Consider the following 20,260-nt stretch of genomic DNA (forward strand, 5'->3'; position numbering starts at 1 on the left):
CTAATACATGTCCCACTAACATTTCTCTATTTTAAGCTTTCCCTGATTGGAATAATCAACTGTCTCTAGCATCAAGAAGGTAGGGAATTATAAGCATATAACACCACATAATTTCTACTACACATTCAGACTTAACAGCAACAAAATGTAGGGGTTCAGAGCGTGTCATCCCAAAATATGCCCCCTTGGAATATTGGTTATTTTGAGTGAGTTAAAGGCACCTTAAAAATACCAGATCAGTCAGGACACCTTGACCTTCCTTTTACTTCCTGAAAGGAGGAGATAAAAATCCCAAGTGAAAGGTGCCCTCTCTGTATCAGGAGGAAAGAAGACATTCTTATCACCAGAGATGGGAAGTCAAAGCTGAGACAAATCTGTACAAAAGAACTTGTTAAACTAACCCTCATCTTTCTAGTCACTTTTCCACAATTCACTGTCCTAGCCCAAACCCCTTTGCCTTGTCCACATCCTCATGTTTACTATACTTTGTCCCAAGCCAGACATAAGCATCCAGCTCTGATTGCTTCTTTGGGTCTTCATTTTCCTGTGAAGGTGCCCATGCATATGTTAAAATAAAATATACGTCTTTTTATTAAACTTGTTTTTCTTTTCTTCAAGTTTTGTCTCAAAGCCCTAAGAGTTAACTTAGCATTTCAAAGATTACAGTCACAGATGCCAGGGTAAGCTATTATCTCCCTACTGCCACAAGTGGCTGCAGTGGACAGTGTAGTGAGGGGAATAAGCGGGAGAGGTTCTTCCCTTCTTTTTTTCTTTGACTCCATGCCTGTGCACTTTCCAGCACTGGGCTGTGGCTGGACTGTTTCTTTATGTCCTCTCACATAGAACCATGGCTTCACATTTTACATTCTTGGTTCCTTTATTGTCCATCTCTGAGTCCCACACCCTTCCTGCCCAGAACTAGGCACATAGACACCTGTGTCCAACAGATTATTAACGTTTAAATCCCTCCCCTCTGAAGTTCCCTGGCATAAAGGGATGGGTGTGTAGAGCTACCCCCATCTGCTGGTGACAAGAAGCCCTGAGCACTACCCCTAAACTTAAGTCAGCCAAGATCAAGGTAGAAGGGGAGTGGGCCATTGGGGGAAGCAGATAAAGTGTTTGTGCATGCATAAGTGAGCTGTATCTCCTTTCAGGTTCAAAGAGCTCAACAGCTGCAAAGCCCAAAGACTTGCTTCAGTTTGGGGATCTAATTAATGCTTTCTCTCTGTTGTTTCTTACCTTTGGGAATTCCTGCTCTTTCTCATCTAGCATAGAGGAGAGAGCAACAGAGGCTTCTAACATTCTCTACCACCCACAGCCCAATTTCGGGAACGCCTGGACCCTTTCTTCCCTTGCCTGGAATAGAAAGCAAAAGCCAAAAGCACCATTTAGACTGCTCGTTCCAATCCTACCTCACAGTCCTCAGCCAACAAATGTCTCAGTCCTTTCAACATGTCTGCTACTGATTTCTGTGGACTTCTCTCAAACCCTGCCAGCCTGTGAGGATCTCCTCCATCTCTCTCAGCAAACCATGTTTCAAACAGGAACCCATCTTTGTCAGCAAAATTGATACATTTTTACTCTATTTCTTCATTGTTATCCAGAAAGCAACCATGAAGCTTCCAGAGCAGAGATCAGAGTCATTGTCATTGTCATTGTCATTACTGAGTATAGTGACTGCACCAGTTTCCCTCCTTCAGGGTTACCAGAATCTGTGTCTCCCGAACCGCAGTTCTTAATGTTACTGAATCTGGACTTGGGTCTTAAGCGCAGCAAAGCCAATATACTGACACTGGGTTGTGGTGAAGGAAAGTAGTGTTTATTTGCAGGGCACCAAGCAAGGAAGATGCGCAGCTCACGCTCAAAAGACCTGAACTCCCCAGTGGCTTCTGGGGAAGGGTTCTCAAAGGCAGTGTGAGAGAGAGGGCTGCAGGTGCCTGATTAGCTTGTGCTCAATTCCAGTATTGGTTGACATCAAGGTGAAGTTTCCAGCATCATCAATCTTCTGGTTTCAACTGGTCTGGGGTCTACATGCTTTTGGTCAGCAATTTTCATCTGGTAGGGGTCTAGTTCCTATAAAAACAACTTTGGAATGTGTGTCAGACCTTTATATCTTTGAGGGAACTGGGAGTTCGGTGGCTCTGCTATGTGGCTGATTTATCGTCTAAATTGTTAGCTGTTTCCCAGCTCAACAGCTATTCTTTGTTTCTGCATCTTCATAGGGAGTTGTATATGGTTTCATTAAGACCCCAAATAAACTCTTTTCTTATCTGCAGCCTCCTGCATTATTTTATTTTGGTTGACAGTAGGAATGTCTACTACATGCTTACCCTATGACAGCAATTCCACTCCCAGATATTTACCCAAAACCAGTAATAAAACCATTACATACCTAGCAAAGTGTCTTGTACACTGTAGTATTTAATTAACATTGAACACAGAACAAAAAAGGCCTAATATAATCGTTCGATATTTTAATCATTTTTCTACCATGTTAACTAGCATGTGGAAATTAGTGGAACCTAAATAAACATCTCTCCAATTACATGTTACAGATGACTGCCACCAGGTGTCATGTCAACAGGTTTCTTTCAACTGGCTGAAACTGTATGTAACTAATTTTTAATTATTTAAATCTACGTCCTTTAAAATTAAGCCATGAAACTGAGGCAATGTGAATGATATATTGAATGGTAAGTGCAATTAAATCTGTATATACATTTCATTCACAATTGATTCATGTCTAATAATCACAAATAAAACTCAATTCTAACCAAAATTGCTAATAAATATAAACTGAAATAAAAACGCATGCATATATGCATGTATGGCTTTCTGATTATATGATACTCTACTAAGAAAATGAGAATTCCCCTCAAATCCCTCTCTGTCGTTCTCATCTTTGCAGTGACTATCCTTCTGCTTCTCTGCCCTGCCCCACTCCACCACTGCCACTCTTTCTTCTGCCTATTTGTCTATCTACCACTCCTCTTTGGCTCTTTTCCCTTTCTCATGCTTTCCTTCCCCATCTTTCAATAAATATATTGTATTTAATTTACCTTTCCTTCCCCATCTTTCAATAAATATATTGTATTTAATATCTCTAAAAACTAAACAAACCACTTGTTGAAATTTAATATTAACTTATGTTAGTTCTGTGCACCTATCTTTAAAAAAGTCTTTGAGCAAACTTTCACATTAGGATATGCTATACCAAATTGCCACTTATGTTCCAACCTAATCTAAGAGTGACAAAGACTACTGATTGAAAGTTGTATTTTTACCTACAGTCAAAGGTAGTAATGATATTCAAAAAAGATAACTTTATTTACTATTGCCAGATTTACAAATATCTTTGTGTATATATTTGTATATTTAATTATAATCATATAATCGTATAATGTTTGCTTGAATTATGGTTCCGGAACTAATTATAGCTATTACTGGCCATTAAATAAGGAAATGTATTTGCAGCTCAAAAATTTGTCTCGTTAGATTTTCTACTGGAAAAAGGCGTATACTAACAGGATATTAACTAGTTTTAAGTGGATTCACATTACTACCCTGCATAATAAAACAATAAGCAAGTCTCTGCTTTCTAGATTATGAATTGTTAAATATTTGTTTGCCTGAATTGTCAATATTTTTATATTTATGATCATTTTTGTAAGTAAAATCAATGTAAGATTTAAGTACTTATGAACAAAAAGATGAATCACCATTTTCTATTAAACTGCATCAATTCTTTCCAGCAAGAAGTAGTTTATTAAATTATATCCTACTAACTTCCATCATGACACATTCGTCAAATTACCTAATAGGCTGTGTTATGGGATAATTTCAGTAGAATATATTTTGAATTATTCTAAACTGTCTTAAATTGACTGATAAAGAAACCATAGTTATTTTATGAATTACCTAGTTCTACCTCTAAATTTCACCTAAACCTTCCTATTAAAAACAAAGTTATAAAAAATAAAAACAAAGTTATGGTTTCAATAAACTTCAGATTATTAATACATTGTAGTCCTCCTTTTCCCTCTAAACATCATTTGACTATTTTTTCCACCATGCATATTATTATTATTTTATTTTTATTTTTTTGCGGTACACGGGCCTCTCACTGCTGTGGCCTCTCCCGTTGCGGAGCACAGGCTCCCGGACGCTCAGGCCCAGCGGCCATGGCTCACGGGCCCAGCCGCTCCGTGGATGTGGGATCTTCGCGGACCGGGGCACGAACCCGTGTCCCCTGCATCGGCAGGCGGACTCTCAATCACTGCGCCACCAGGAAAGCCCCCGCCATGAATTATTTTGTTTTCTTTAAAATTCTTAAATAATTTTGGGATTTTTGGTCAATATGGAACTATTCTAATTTCCTTATAATTTGTTATTAATGCTAATTTACTTCTTAATTTATTTGCCCTTTATAACATCTTTCTCTTTTGACGTCTTTAAAATGTCTTTGTAAGATGCCTTTGAGCTGAGACATTTCATCAGCTGATTTTGATGCTGTACGTGCTTGTGAAATACTAAGTAAATCCTTGAAAATTTTCCCTATCATTACTTGTCTTTCCTCTTATACTAAAAAAGTATTTTGTGTACTATTTACATGCAAAATATAAATTTCTGAAATCTGACTTCCAAAGTCTATTATCTCAATTTCAAGGAGTGAAGGAACTTGAACAAATAGATTTCAACTATTGTTCAAATGTTCTAATATCTCTTTATCTTACAAAATGTACTACTGATACTCTTACTATTTTAAAACCTTGAAGTATCCTTTAAGATTGAGTGTATCTTATAAATGATAAGCAGTATGATCGAATTTGCCATGCTAAAACCATTCACCTGTTCTCACCTCACATTCACAATATATGTCATCTCAGAAATTCTCCAGGAATCAAAAATTTAACCAGTGTTACTAAATGAACTTCCTATAATTGTGTGTGAAAAGAGAGGAAATGCCTATTTCATAAAAACGTTGGTAACTTCATTTTATTTATTTTACTGCCTTCTCTGAATGAGAAAACCAACCTTGATACATAAGTGGAAGAAAAATAGGTAGCTAGAAGCTTCACATTGCTGGTGTATGTCCTCTACAGAGAAAAGACACAACAAAAGTACTACTCAGATCCAGTTCTTTAATTTTTTGTTTTTTGGGGGTTTTTGCAAGATGAAAAACATGAGAACTTTGTAGGAAAGCTGTGTTCTCTTAGACCAACCATTCGTACAGGGCCTTAATTTCCTACAAAAAGAGAAGTTTGGACTAAATCAAAGTAAGACAGTAAAAGGCAAAACTGATTTTTCACAGATCATAATGTTTAAAAATAGATGTCACTAATTTCCTTGAGCTTGACAAATCCCTCAGGAGTCTCATCTCATCCTTTAGCTGTAGGTAGTTAACAGAACATTAAACAATAAAAAGTCTGAAATCAGTCAAATGATAAATTCAACCACTCTTCTCCTTTCAGTACGTCACACTTATTCTCCAGCCTGGAGAGACCCACACGCAGGGAATGTTGCTGTTCCTATTTGTTTATAAAATATAGTGTGTGCCTAATAACAAATCATAATATTATCATTATTATAAATAAGAGAAGTATATTCTTCTTACTTATTATGGTTAATAACAGAAGTACATTACTAGGAGGCATATCATTGTTAGGCACATTTTAAGAGGCATTATAGGGACTTCCCTGGTGGTGCAGTGGTTAAGAATCCACCTGCCAATGCAGGGGACACAGATTCGAGCCCTGGTCGGGAAAGATCCCACATACTGCGGAGCAGCTAAGCCCCTGAGCCACAACTACTGAGCCTGTGCTCTAGAGCCGGTGAACCACAACTACTGAAGCTTGCGTGCCTAGAGCCCGTGCTCCACAACAAGAGGAACCACCGCAATGAGAAGCCTGCTCACCACAGTGAAGAGTAGCTCCCGCTCCCTGCAACTAGAGAAAGCCCGCACGCAGCAGTGAAGACCCAACACAGCCAAAAAATTATTAATTAATTAATTTTTTTAATTAATTTTTTTAAAAAGAGGCATTAGCTTAAACTCACTCATTAGAGCTCATGACTAGATTAAAATGTTTTTAAAACTGCATAGGTGACTCTCTAAAGCAAACCTAGGACTAACAGACTGAAATTACTGAGAAGCAAGTGTTAGTTCAATATAAGCAAGACCTTTCTAGTACTAGTGCTGCCTTCAGTGGAATGTGGTAGACTCAAAAAACACTGTGTTTCTGTTATTGAGAGAAATCTAACAAAAGTGGAATCGTTACATGCGAGAGACACATCCAGACTCTGTGTGTTAATTAGAGCCGGGAGAGTCGCCCAGAGCCCAGACTGCTACAGTAGTTTGGGTACAAAACCACCTTACACAGACAACCAGAAAAATGACCTTCCACAGTTTCCCAGTCCAAGGTTCCTTCCCAGCAGTGATTCTAATGATGTGAATAGGTTTGTATATTATTTATTTTCCCTGTCTTCAACTGAAATCAGTAGGAAAAAACAACAGGTTTGTGCCACACTCAGAAGCTTGTGAGCATACAGGCTCAACTTCTCCCCCTGGAACATCAAATGTTCACTCTCATGATTTCATCTTTAGTTGATGGCATACACCTGTTCCAAACTCTTTTTCCAACCCTATTTCCAAGGGAGATAGGGTCACCTCTATTTGTAATTCACTTTAAGTTCATGTGATTTTATCATTATAATGTCTTGGCATAAGAAGACACACCTGCTGCCAGGGCAACCTAAATGCACAATTTGTTTCCTTAAAACAGATGCTACCTGGTCAAATTCCTTCTGTATTCTTGGTTGGCCTCACTTTTGTGTATTAAAATGCAAACGTTCTGTAGTTTCCCCGCTTATTATTTTTCTTGTTTTTTTTACAGGGTCTTGTTGATCTATACTCTTTTCCTTTGATTCGCTGACATTTTATTTTTACTGACTAACTCAAATACATTTCCCCACCTTGAAAGTGAGATCGTTTTCCCATCTTTTACATACGTCTGTCTCAGAATTTTTATCTCCATTAAAAAAGTAAAGAGGGATCAACTTCTGTAATTTAAAAGCTTATATTTGATCAAAACTTCAGTGTATGTCTCAAATAATTGAGGTTAATATATTGCATTTTTATAGAATCAGTGGAAGCCTATATGAGCATTACAACCACTTTTTAACTTGTGCTGTTTTAGTTTCATCACAGAATCATGTCTTCTTTAACATACTTAACATGGTCAAATCGACTGTAATCATTTTTCTCCCTTTTGATTTTTGATGTTTTTGATGTTAAATTTGATATCCTGGGCATGGGAAGATCTCTCACAAACTACCCTCTTTGCCTTTTTTCATACTACCTCAGATATTTCTGAAAGCATCCTTGTTTTTGATAACATTAAGATATGTCAAACCCAGTCTTATTTTTCCAATCTTATGAGGTAGAGTCATCTATATTTCAAGAAGTTCTGGAATATTTTAGAGAAAAAGAATATCAGAAGCCATAATGTTGACATTAGATTATACATTAGACTATTCCATGTGATTATAAGAGACAGGAAGAGTGACACCAGAGGACCCAAGAAGTGTCTGCTTGCATCATTAACGCATATTGAATATTGAAGAGAAAACTATGTTCACAAATAACATAATGAAGTATAATATTTTAGCTTATTCAAAATGATGAAAATGTTTAAAAGGGCAAAAATAGCTTACAAAAGTGAAACTTTGTAACAGCAATTTTTCTAGCATATTGAAACAAACCATTCTCAGCAGTAGAGTTTCTCAAAAGAAGGGACAATCAGAAACAATAGTTCTTGCCAATAAAATATTCTGCCTTTTCCTCTCATATATTCAAAGCTGAAGAAGCAACTTAAGGAACTTTAATTAAGGTTAGCTCTTTTCTATAAATCATAGGATTTTTAAATAGATGGCTTGGGAAAGAGGTCAGAGGACATATTCTTTCTTATGCATCTTAACCAGTTAATTACTTTTTAAAAATAGTAAATGAGGGAACCGATTTCATTTATGTTTGTTTTTGAATCGTTATAAGGTAACAGGCAATTTCGAAAATGAAGTTCTGAGAATATATCTTGAAGATATATTTCTTCCATAAAATGAAAGTTTTTTTTCAGAGAGTGGCTTTGTGGATTTATGAAAAGTATTGCTCTTTATTTTAACTGTATATGGAAACATTAGGTACAGACCAATTATTGCCAAATTTCATTCAGCCAGCTGCCATTCATATGATGCAGATGTTTGTGATCAAGTCTCCCTAGAGAGCTCAAGGTGTTGCAGCAGAAGAGTCAGTTCATAAGCCTTAGCTGTATTTCTAAGAGCTGTCATTTCTCCTAATCACATCAGCTACAAGTGTGCTAAATTCATTCATAGATAAATGCTGAGCATTACATCAGAATCAATCTTCCTTTTAATTATTAAGAAGCGTATCAGTGGATAAGCCTATTGTCATACCTTTAAGTTAGGATTTCTTAAACTGTTTTTTTCCCTAAAGAAATATAATGGCTTTGAAAGAGGCTAGATGTGACAGGGATTTGAGTTCTTCTCGAAGGACAAAAGTCTGAAAATAACTGTTAGTATAAAATCAGTAAGAATTTATAAAGAAAAAACGATTAAATAAAAACAAACTCAACTGATCTTTGGACCATCAGATGAGAAGGCAGGGCCTTGGCTCAACTTTTCATTTAATTATACCTTGGCTGAATATTCTGGGTAGAAAGAACTTGCCTTTTTCTTATACTAATTTGTAGAAAGACTAGATTAAAACAGTTTGCATAGTGACCCCAATTTTTTATTATTACTGTACTAATCTGACTAAGAATAGAGGGAATAGAAATGAGAATAGAAAATGAGTTTCGAAAGGATATGTAGGTTAGGACTCAGAATAAGTCTCAGAAGTATGAAATTGAATTTATAAGGGAAATTAGTACCCTGAAAGTTCTCAGGTTGAGTAGCTGTATATACTATTCATTCTGGACAATTCTGCAAACCACAGTGCTTTCTTATCCATATTTACCTGCACATACTTTACCTTCATTGTGTATTTCTAATGCTATTTATAGTTTACTGTTATCACAAAAACCACAGTTGTCCATATTTTAAAACTTGTACTGTATCACTACAAACATTAATTTCTAATGTAGTGCAGAGAAGTCAATGATCTTCAATGATGTTTGCATAACATTTATGCAAAAGACAATTTCTGTCTTTGATGATATGTTGTTATAACATGGTGTTGGCAGAGCACCAGTTGAAAACTTTCTTACTGTCCCAGGATTAATGCCTTAGGGTCCACAGTCTAACACCGAGTAATGCAAGCATATCTTCCTATTTCCCCAGAATTAGCGCCCAAATCCACATTCTAATGTCAAGTAATGTCAAATTCTAAAATCAAAAAACTATGAGCTACTAAGCTACTGAACCAGCAGAGCATTTGGTATCCTAGATTTAAAGCTGCTGATGAGAGAAGAGAAGGGCCAGAGACATAATGAGGAGAGAGCCACAAGGGGGCACAGCCTGTACTCCCATTGTGTGGTGTGAAAAGGATATCTTTGTTTCCCACAGTCACTGTGAGTGTAGGTTAGACATTGAGTTATTTTACTAGCACTCCCTAAGAGAACTACAAACTAGGATAGGAATCCCCAACCACAAGAGGTAATGAAGCAAACTTCCCCTGGCAGAAGTGAGGGATAATAGGTGGTTAAGCATCAGCTGACTTTCCCAAGCCAGACTACAAAGGGTAAGAGTCCCTCAGAGCCCTTCAAAGAACTAGCAAATATCTGCCCATTAGAAAGCCAGCACTTAGATGCCTACCACAGAGAAGTGGCTGCAAGTGACAGAAAGTGAAGAGCAATCCACCCGTGGAGGATTAGTTTAAGTAATGGGAGAGCAGTTTCAGCTAACAAAGTAAATGTCAGCCAATTATCCATAGGCAGTTACGTATTTACACATTTTGACTCTTCCTCCCTGCCTCAACACCAGTGGACAAAGGGCTTGAAAAGACACAGGGTTATGAGAGATTTTTTCCACTCCCATCATTAAGCACAATTTCCAAGTCGCTGGACTCTGGGGAAAGGAGAGCTTATATTGATTACAAGATTTATATTCTAAAGTAGATAAGACTTCATATTAACAACCAGTAACTTGCATTCTTTTTCTTATGTAAAATACCTACGTACATCTCATTTGTAAAAGAAAGTTCTGCTTCATCTGTAACTCTATGGTACCAATTATTTTCTCTCAGTATTTAGAATATATTATTTCACTATTTTCTGGCCTCAGTTTCTACTGCTGAGTAATCAATTTTTAATCTAATTGTTCGTCCCTTGTGATTATTCTATTTTATTCTCTAATATTTTAAATATCTCTTCTTCTTCATTAATATCTTAATTTCACTACGTCTAGGTGTATGTTTGTTTTTATTTACCTCCTTGGGATTCATTGAGTTTCCTGAACTTGATATTGGTGTATCTGAAATGGCAATTATCTCTTCAAATATTTTCTTCTCACCATCTTTATATTTTATTATTCTGGAACTATCATTAGGAGTGTCTGGGAACTCTTCCCTCTGTCCTCTCATATTTTCCTTTCCTTTTCTTTCTTTGCTGCATCCTGGGTAATTTCTTTGTATCATTTAATGATTCTTTCTTCAACTGTGTAATTTTATCCATCAATCAGGTTTTTTAATTTAATTTTATATTTTCATCTTTACAACTTCTGTTTGGTTCTTAATTGATAGTAATTTGGTCTTTGTTTATATTTTTGATTCACTCTTTTTCCTTAAGGAATTAAAAAATACTCATTTATATTCTTCTGATTATTACAATATCTACAGGCTTTGCAAATATGTTTCATAACATTCTGTTTCTGTTAACCTTGCTTACGGCTTATTTTTTCATGTTTTTAATATTTTTATTAGGGGATGATATTCTTTGGAACTCTGAGAAATGTTTAAAAATTGTGTTTTCTTTCCTCCGTAGCAGATTTGTGCTTTCTTTTGCTGGGCTGTTGGGGTCACTGCCAAACCAGAATCACTCTGACTTAATTATTGGCTTGGGTTTTAAGTCACACAGTAGTATGAATTAATGCTCCATATCCATGGTCTTGGGGTGATTTAGGGCAAAAGGAATCTTAACTTGGTATGTGAGAGTTACCTAAAGGAGGTGGCTGAGGATATGGACGCAGGATTATTTGTTTTGCATATGAAAGGCATGCTCACAGGTAGTTGCTAACTCTAGGAATTAGTTACCCCTGGGTAGGGCAGTCTCTCCCAAATCAGCAAGGCCCCAAGATATCAAAGCATCATAAAATATTAAAAATCATAATACACAAGGCTAGACAGGCAAGTACTCTCAACATCTTCCTCTGAAAGGGGATTTCGCCTCTTTTTTTCAGTCACTGAGTGTATTGTCCTCTGGGAAGTGGTGTCTCAGATTTTTGAGGTTATCTCTGACCCAGCCTTCTAGGACACTCAGACCCATGCTTTGCCTCCAGCTCCGTGGGTGCACGGGACTTTAAAATCCAGGCCCAAATTTACTGACAATTGTCAGGTTTTCTCCAGGCAAACACTGACTCCAGTGCTCACTTACTGCTCTGGATTTGTGTTTTTTGTCAATTCTGCCCTCTAATGGTTTTTCTTAATTTACTACCACATTAGCAATGATTTTTAAAACATTTTTTAACATTTAACCCATTATTTCAGGCATTTGATGTTAGGAGGGGTTTTTCTGCTCGACTGGTCAACCATTTTGCCAAAATTAAAGTCTTAGATTTACACTTTAATGTCTCTGCGTGCTGAAAGTTATTCAATAAACTCTATTAAAAGCAAGGGGAAAAACTCCTAAAATAGTATCTAATGAAATTTTAATCTTGACGTTTTTTAGGGTTTTCAAACAGTTTTGTACATTTTCAATAATTGCCACAAACATATAAGCTACTTGAAAATTTTGACCAAAAGTTTTGTAATTATTTTCTCTAAGAGATTTTAAACCTTTCCTGTCGTTATATATGTTGCAATCTGAAATCTAATTTTAAAATGGGAGAACATCTGTCTTCCTTTTTCAATATTGAAACTATTTATGTGAGGGATGTAAATATTTCTAATATACAGACTAAAGTTTCTCATTCACTGATCTTAAAATACAGAAGTTATCGACCCTATCTTCTGAAAACACAATATCCTCTAAATGGGTGATAAGAAAACATTTTAAAAGCCAAAGAAAACTCAGTATGCAAGAATATAAATGTGTAGGTTCATAAATTATACTCAGAAAATAAAATTTGCATTGCATAGTATATTACCTGCAACTTAAATATATTAATTTTGTCACTTTGTTTTAATTTTCAAGTTCTGATAATACAAAAAAAATGTTTTTTTAACCCAAAGTTGATAATACAACTTGATTATCATAAAAGACAACTAGGGCTTCCCTGGTGGCGCAGTGGTTGAGAGTCCGCCTGCCGATGGAGGGGACACGGGTTCGTGCCCCGGTCTGGGAGGATCCCACATGCCGCGGAGCGGCTGGGCCCGTGAGCCATGGCCGCTGAGCCTGCGCGTCCGGAGCCTGTCCTCCGCAACGGGAGAGGCCACAACAGTGAGAGGCCCGCGTAACGCATAAAAAAAAAAAAAAAAAAAAAAAAAAAGACAACTAGTCTTGATTTTTCAATAGAGCAGTTTGAGTTTATTGTCTCATTTTTAATTATAATTAAACTAGCTGGAAGTTCATAAGAGTCAACGTGTTTTATGTTACCAAATAACGCTGGGAATTCAAACAACTGTTGTCACTAATTAATCATTATTTCCATTTTCTTATGAATCAAGCCAGATTTGAGAACTAACTAGTCAGCAGGAAGTTTGGTAAAAGACCTGTTTAACAAAAGGAATATGAACAAACATGTTTCGTATGTAGTGACTACTCCAAAGTTATTTGCCAATTAAGTTATGTACCTTGTGAGAAATATCCTAGTATTTATATCAAGATTAGCAGACCGAGAAAAGAGGAAGGGAAAAGTTCTGAATAAATAAATTTTCCTTTCATAAGAATTGGCTCAATCTCAATAACAGTCAAAGAAATACAATTTTAAACAAGATATTTTTCAACTATCAGATTACCAAAGAAAACAGTGTATAATACCAGGGTTAGACAAGGGAGAAGTGAAATCAATGTTTTATGCACTGTTAGTTTAAATATAAATTGCTCCCAGCCACAGGGGGACATATTGACACTATGTGTCATTAAAAACCTTTTTAAAATGTGTATATACTTTAACCTACTAAACTTTCAGTACTTTTCCCTAAAAAAAAAATTTTTAATGTGTGTAAAGATGTAGATACACAAATGTTTATCACAATTTTGTTTATAATTGTGAATGTTTCTAACAAGAGTGAGCCCCTGAACTAAAAATATAGGCTAAAGAATTTGCATAGCTCTGCTCTTTCAGGAAGGACACACCTTCTGATGACTTGACTTGGGAGGTCACCTCTCAACCAAGCACCTTTCCTAGCTAAGGGCTCCTTTTGCTAGCCTGCCTACAGCGTGGTTGTGTTATCTCCCTTAACTGAAACTGATGTCTGTGGTTCACCACCTCAACATTGACTTAAAACTTATTATTAATACCGCCTATGATGTTTACTCCTGATTTTTATTCTAATTTATTTCATTTTTATATTTTAGATTTTCTACTTATTTTTTAACTTAAACACTTATTCCTACATTTTTAATAAACATAATTTAACTTTATTTTGTAGTCTTAAAAACCACTTTTAGTTCCAATAACCTCTTTCTTAACTTTTTACCATTTAGACCTAGCTTCTTTGGCGTCTATTTTCAAGTTTCATTTTCTTAACTTACTTGCTTTTTCTAAATTTTAAAATTTATATGAGCCTTTGGGATAAATTCTCTTGCCTTAAAGTCTTTGGGATAAATTCTCTTGCCTTAAAATTATACCTTATTTCTGCCTTTTGGTTAGACTTCACCTACTTAAATGTCTGGTTTTTCATTTATTATTTCATTTTAATTTTTTTTCTGTTCTGTTGAACAACCTCATTCCACGGCTCATGTTCATGAGGAGAATCCTGGCCGTGCCCACAGATGACTCCTTAGCCCATCTGCATGAAGCAGTAGGATGGCTCTCTGTTTTGGCACAGTCCTTGCTAAGCTCAACTTGCACAAGAGAATGTGAATTCTGCTTGCCAGGTCCGTTGAAACTTAACTGGCAATTAACTTGAAGTGTAACTGGCAATGTGTTGTAAAGTCAATCCAGTTCTTAACAAAGCCTTATTTGAAAGAAACGTGGTCGCTTAGACTGCTTAAAAGTTGTGCAATCCTTCCATGTCTCTCTAGGTGCTTCCATCAGAAAGCTTGTGATCAGCTGTGCTGACTTCCTTAGTTACATATTTTTATTTTATCTGGATACATTATATGCATTGTTATACTCCACTGTAAAGAATTTGGAAGACAGTAACACTCTGAAAGAGAGAAAAACAAAGAAAAGTTCAGCATTATAACCCAATTTTACACATTAAAAAACCAGGACAATGTGGTAATTATAGGCATCCAGTCAGTAGCAGAACGGAAATTGGAGCATCCACCTTCAAGTTATGAAATAACTTAAAATTCAAGAATCCAAGCCATCAGACGCTGCTGCTATAATTGCCAGATTTCCATCAACACTGGGGATCAACCACCAGTCAGAAATAATCAAATTCCTTGTGCTGTTTTCTCTACTTTATTTTGAGTAATATTAAAGTTCCAGAAATATATCAACCCAGGCAAATCCAGTGAGTATAAGTAACGGAAAGTGTTAGCTCCCCACTTTTTCCCATATGCTCAGAAAAATCTTAGACAAGTTCAACTTGATGTTTTGTGAATACCCATCTAGAAACACTGCAGCTTTACTGGGTGGGGTTTTGTGGCAATTTTAAAGTACACACAGTTAGTCAAGAATACATAGATGAGCATGATATAAAGATTCATTTTGCCACAAAGATTTAGTTTTGCCATTTAATATTAAACAAAATATTTAAATAATACTGATAAATATTTCAGGTAGTGAATAAATATTTCCAAGCCACAAAACTTTGAAACTCAATCTCTACTCCATGGAACTTTGTATTTGTTTTGGAGCTCAATATTGTATAAGTACCATGCAGAGATTTTTCTCCAAGACTTTTTGCTTTGCTTTGTTTTCTGATTATAAAATTAATTATTCTTATTGTAGAAAATGAAAGAAGCAAAAAAGTAGACAAATGAAAATGAAAACTTCATAGGAATAACTATAGCTAGCATTTGTTCAGCGCTTACTTAGTGTGAACACAAATCTAAGCATCTTACATACATTTTCTCTACCTCCCAACAGCACTGCACAGTCACTACACTGCTTACCCCTATTTGATAGATGAAGAAAACAAGACTAGTGAAGTTACTTAAGTGATTAAGTGAATGGACCACTAATCATAAAAGGTGAAAGTGGATGTATTGCATCTCATTTTTTATTCACTTCTTCATTTTGATAGATGATAGACAGCAAGATAAAGAGAGAGATGATAGATATGTAGATACATAGATACATACATAGATAGATACATATATAACATAGATGCATAGATAGATATACTTTTCTTATTGTTAGGACAGCTGTATTTGAAACCTGATTCAGCCACATACGATTGTATCATGCATTTTTTCCATGCCTTGAAATTTTACCAAAAATTTAAAATCCTGTCAAGTCAGTTTAAATTACATTCAGCTAGAAGGGACAGCAAACCTAACAGATAAGTTTAACATTTAAACATGTAATTGCTTCTTCAAGTACAAGAATTCTAGAGATAGGCAGATGTAAGGCAGGATAGTAGTTCAAGGATGCCATCAGCAGTCTGGCTCTCTCCATCCTTCTTCTTGCTGTCCTTAGCATATAGGGCTTCATCCTTATACCCGTCACCTTGTGGCCATATGGTGGCCGCTGCCCTTGTAACTGTCATGTTTCAGGAAGGAGAAAAAAGGGGGGCGGGTGAGAGAAAAAGGATCATACCCATGGCTCTGTGCCTCAGAAGCCCCTCTCATCATTAGCCAAATCTGGTTCATATAGTATTTCAGTTAACTCAGTACTGCGTAACAAATTATCCCAATACTTAATGGCTTAAAACAGCAATGAAATGGCTGACAATTCTGCCTTTTGGATAGGTTTCACTAGGGGAAGCTAGTCTCTGCTCCAGGTGATGTTAGCAGAGGCGGCTCAGCTGGGGCTGGAGGATCGAAAATGGCTCTGCTCACAAACCTGGCACTCAGCTGGGCACTCAGAATGACTGGGGATTGACTAAGTCTCTCTCCTTTCCTTCATAATTTCTCATCCTCCAAGGCCCTTCTCTATCTCCTCATGAACTTTTTCTAGCCAGATAGTTAAAATTCTTTACATGACGCCTGGCTTCTAAGAGAGTGAAAAAACAGAAGCTGCAAAGTCTCTTCAGACATAAGCCCGGAATTCAATCAACACCATTTCCACAGTCTACTAGTCAAAGCAAGTCATGGGACCAGCCCAGATTCAAGGGCAGAGGAAGACAGACTCTACCTCTTGATGGAAGGAGGGGTATCACAGGGATGGAAGGAATTTGGGGTGACCATCTTTGCAAGTAATCCAATGCACATAGATGCTCCTATTCCAATCACTGTTTAGAAAAATCTGTAGTAGATCAAAAGACAGCCAGGCAACAGTAGTGTCTGACTTAAGTCTTTTTTTTTTTACCAAGGAATTCCTATTCCCTCTTTCTCTCTTTCTTACCCTCTAGCTCTCTAATTCCCCGAGCTCTCATCCTCACTCTCACCCTCTGCACCACACACATACACACACATATATAATCTCCCAGGATTAAAATTATGTAAAGTGGTAGGTTAAAAATTAAATATAAGGTTAATCCTAACTTTAAAGATAGGAAAATAATCATGCGTGAAAAAGTCTTCTTGGGGCAGGGAGTGGGAGTAAGGGGAGTTGTAGGAAATAGATGAAGGGGACAGAGAGGTATAAACTTCCAGTTATAAAATAAATAAGTCATAGGGACATCATGTACAGCAGTGGGAATATAGTCAATAATATTTTAATAATTTTGTATGGTGGCAGATGGTTACTAGACTTACCATGATGATCAATTCCTAATATATGTAAATATCAAATCACTACATTGTACACCTGAAACTGATATAATATTATATGTCAACTATACTTCAATTTAAAAAGGAAAAAAGTGAAGATTTCTCTGTGTGGTTAGGCTAATCTTTTTGTTTGTTTGTTTATTAGGTTTTTCAGTATTTTCTGATTTTCCATAAATGATATTACTTCCGTATTAGAAAATAATAATAAATATAATTTTCTAAAAGCTGAATTTTTACTAGGAGCCTGATATTCCATTATATAGATGCAACAAAAGTGATACACTATTCCCTTATAATTGACTATTTAGGTTGTTTATAATTTTTCCCATTAAATCACACAAAGATAAATGTATATAAATAACTATAAATGTGTTTTCCTAAAAATTTCTTTCCAAGAAATGTTATTTCCACTTAGACTTTGACCAGCAGTGTATATAACAGTCTTTCTAATCATATCTTCAGCACCTTTGGGTATTTCTGCAGATTTTAAAATTTATGACAATGTATTTTTTCTTTTCCTTTATTATTAGTGAGTTTGATATTTTTAAAAATATGTTTATTGGCCACTTGTATATTTTCATGTATGAATTATCTGCATCATTTCCAGTTTTTCTGTTGGAACTAAATTTGTTTTTCATTTATCTTTAAAAGTCTTCCTGTGTTGTGCAGTGGTGGCTAACACAACATTGTAAAGTAACCATACTCCAATAAAAATTAATTTAATAAATAAATAAATAAATAAAATCAATGAAGAAAGAAGTCTTCCTATAAAAAAGCATATTAACTTCTTTTTATAACTTATTATGTTTTCCTAATTTCTCATCTGCTTTTCTGATGCTTTTCTCCCAGAAAAACTTAAAAATGTCTTACTTTTGAAATCTATCAGTCTTTTCATTTGTATTTTCTCCCATAGCGTATATCCTCAGATATTCCACCCCATCCTGAGATATTAAGTATTCAGTTAAATTTTCTTCTAGTATAATTTAGAATTTTCTGTACTTAAATTTTTTATTCACTTGGGTTTTATCCTGATATATGATGAAATGAGAAGGTTTAAGCTAACACATCCCCTCGAAGTGAAGGCTGTTTCTAACGCCATTTATTGAAGAATTCATCCATCCACAATTACATATATATGTGTAAATTGTAATATATCATATTTTGTCTATACATACATAAACACACATTCATGTAATTTATCTACCAATTCTTATGGCAATGAATAGCAATGGCAATGAATAGCATTATTTCTAGTTTTATAATAATATATTTTAAAAATCTATTCATTATTAGGGCAAGATCCCAGTCCAACTTTTCCACTCAAAAAAAAGGAAGAAGAAAAAAAAAATTTAGATCATCTCAGTTTTCTTTTTTTAATCATTCCAAATAAATATTCAAATCTTTATTTCAGAGTCTTAAAATGATCCTACTATTATTTTCACTTAGAGTTGCAAGAAGTATATAAATTAATTTGGGAAGAACTGACATCATTAAAATATTCTCGTAAGAAAAAATTTATTTCTGTACCCATGAGAATTTTTCTTGTTTTTCAGCAAATTTTTATAATTTTCTTAATGTGGATCATGATATTTCTTCTTAAGATATATCCCGTGGTAGTATTTTGTTGCTTTCTGGAATTAAATAATTTTCTTCCATTATATCTGCTAAGTGATCATTATTTACTGAAAATCTATCATTTTTCATGTCTTTCACATACCTGACCCTTTTACGGAGTTATTTTCTGCTTTCTAAAAATTTTCAAATCATTTTCTTCAGTATTCTTTGTATATGCTGTATTGCCAGCAAATAAATATTACTGTCTCTTCTCCAAAGAAGATATACAGATTGCCAACAAACACATGAAAGGATGCTCAACATCACTAATCATTAGAGAAATGCAAATCAAAACTACAATGAGGTATCACCTCACACTGGTCAGAATGGCCATCATCAAAAAATCTACAAACAATAAATTCTGGAGAAGGTGTGGAGAAAAGGGAATCCTCTTGCAGTGTCGGTGGGAAGGTAAATTGATACAGCCACTATGGAGAACAGTATGGAGGTTCCTTAAAAAACTAAAAACAGAACTACCATACGACCGAGCAATCCCACTACTGGGCATATACCCTGAGAAAACCATAATTCAAAAAGAGTCATGTACCACAATGTTCATTGCAGCTCTATTTACAATAGCCAGGACATGGAAGCAACCTAAGTGTCCATCGACAGATGAATGGATAAAGAAGATGTGGCACATATATACAATGGAATATTACTCAGCCATAAAAAGAAACGAAATTGAGTTATTTGTAGTGAGGTGGATGGACCTAGAGTCTGTCATACAGAGTGAAGTAAGTCAGAAAGAGAAAAACAAATACCGTGTGCTAACACATATATATGGAATCTAAAAAAAAAAAAAAAAATGGTTCTGAAGAACCTAGGGGGAGGACAAGAATAAAGACGCAGACATAGAAAATGGACTTGAGGACGCAGGGAGGGGGAAGGGTAAGCTGGGATGAAGTGAGAGAGTGACATGGACACATATATGCTACCAAATGTAAAATAGATAGCTAGTGGGAAGCAGCCTCATAGCACAGGGAGATCAGCTCAGTGCTTTGTGACTGCCTAGAGGGATGGGATAGAGAGGGTGGGAGGGAGCCGCAAGAGGGAGGATATATGGGGATATATGTATATGTATAGCTGATTCACTTTGTTATGAAGCAGAAACTAACACACCATAGTTAACCAATTATACCCCAATAAAGATGTTTAAAAAAATATACTGTCTCATTCACTGCAAAGTAAAAATCTTATTTTTTTCTATTTAATGTCTTATACATTGGCTAGAATTCCAGAAGAGTGTTATGATATAAATATTTGTTCATTTGAGTAATATTTAGTGAGTGATTAGTTTTCTGGTTGCTAATCTGTGAAACAGTTACATCATTTTGTAATTTCAGAACCCCATTCTCATTTGAAGTTCTTATCCAATTTTTGTAATTATGTTTCCTGTACCAGTGGTCATACTTTTCATGGGGAAAATCCCTCCTACCACTTTTTTTTGGTCTTTGTAATCCCAGCACGGAAATTCAAATATCAGCTAT

General features: G+C 35.6%; 1 protein-coding gene across 6 annotated transcripts in view; it reads left to right on the forward strand.

The window, feature by feature from the left end:
- The window catches only part of CAMK2D (calcium/calmodulin dependent protein kinase II delta), a 468,012-nt gene that overhangs the window by 67,459 nt on the left and 380,293 nt on the right, over positions 1-20,260 (forward strand). For 2 of the 6 annotated variants that reach the window (XR_004349959.1, XR_004349960.1), the window contains exon 4: positions 2,556-19,556. The exons of the other annotated variants lie outside the window; for them this stretch is intronic. The gene's annotated coding sequence lies outside the window, so the exon portion shown is untranslated. Of the gene's footprint in view, positions 1-2,555; positions 19,557-20,260 lie in introns of those variants that run through there. 6 annotated transcript variants of the gene reach the window in all.

This window comes from Phocoena sinus, chromosome 5 (genome assembly GCF_008692025.1).
Source record: "Phocoena sinus isolate mPhoSin1 chromosome 5, mPhoSin1.pri, whole genome shotgun sequence".
Lineage (NCBI taxonomy): Eukaryota > Metazoa > Chordata > Mammalia > Artiodactyla > Phocoenidae > Phocoena > Phocoena sinus.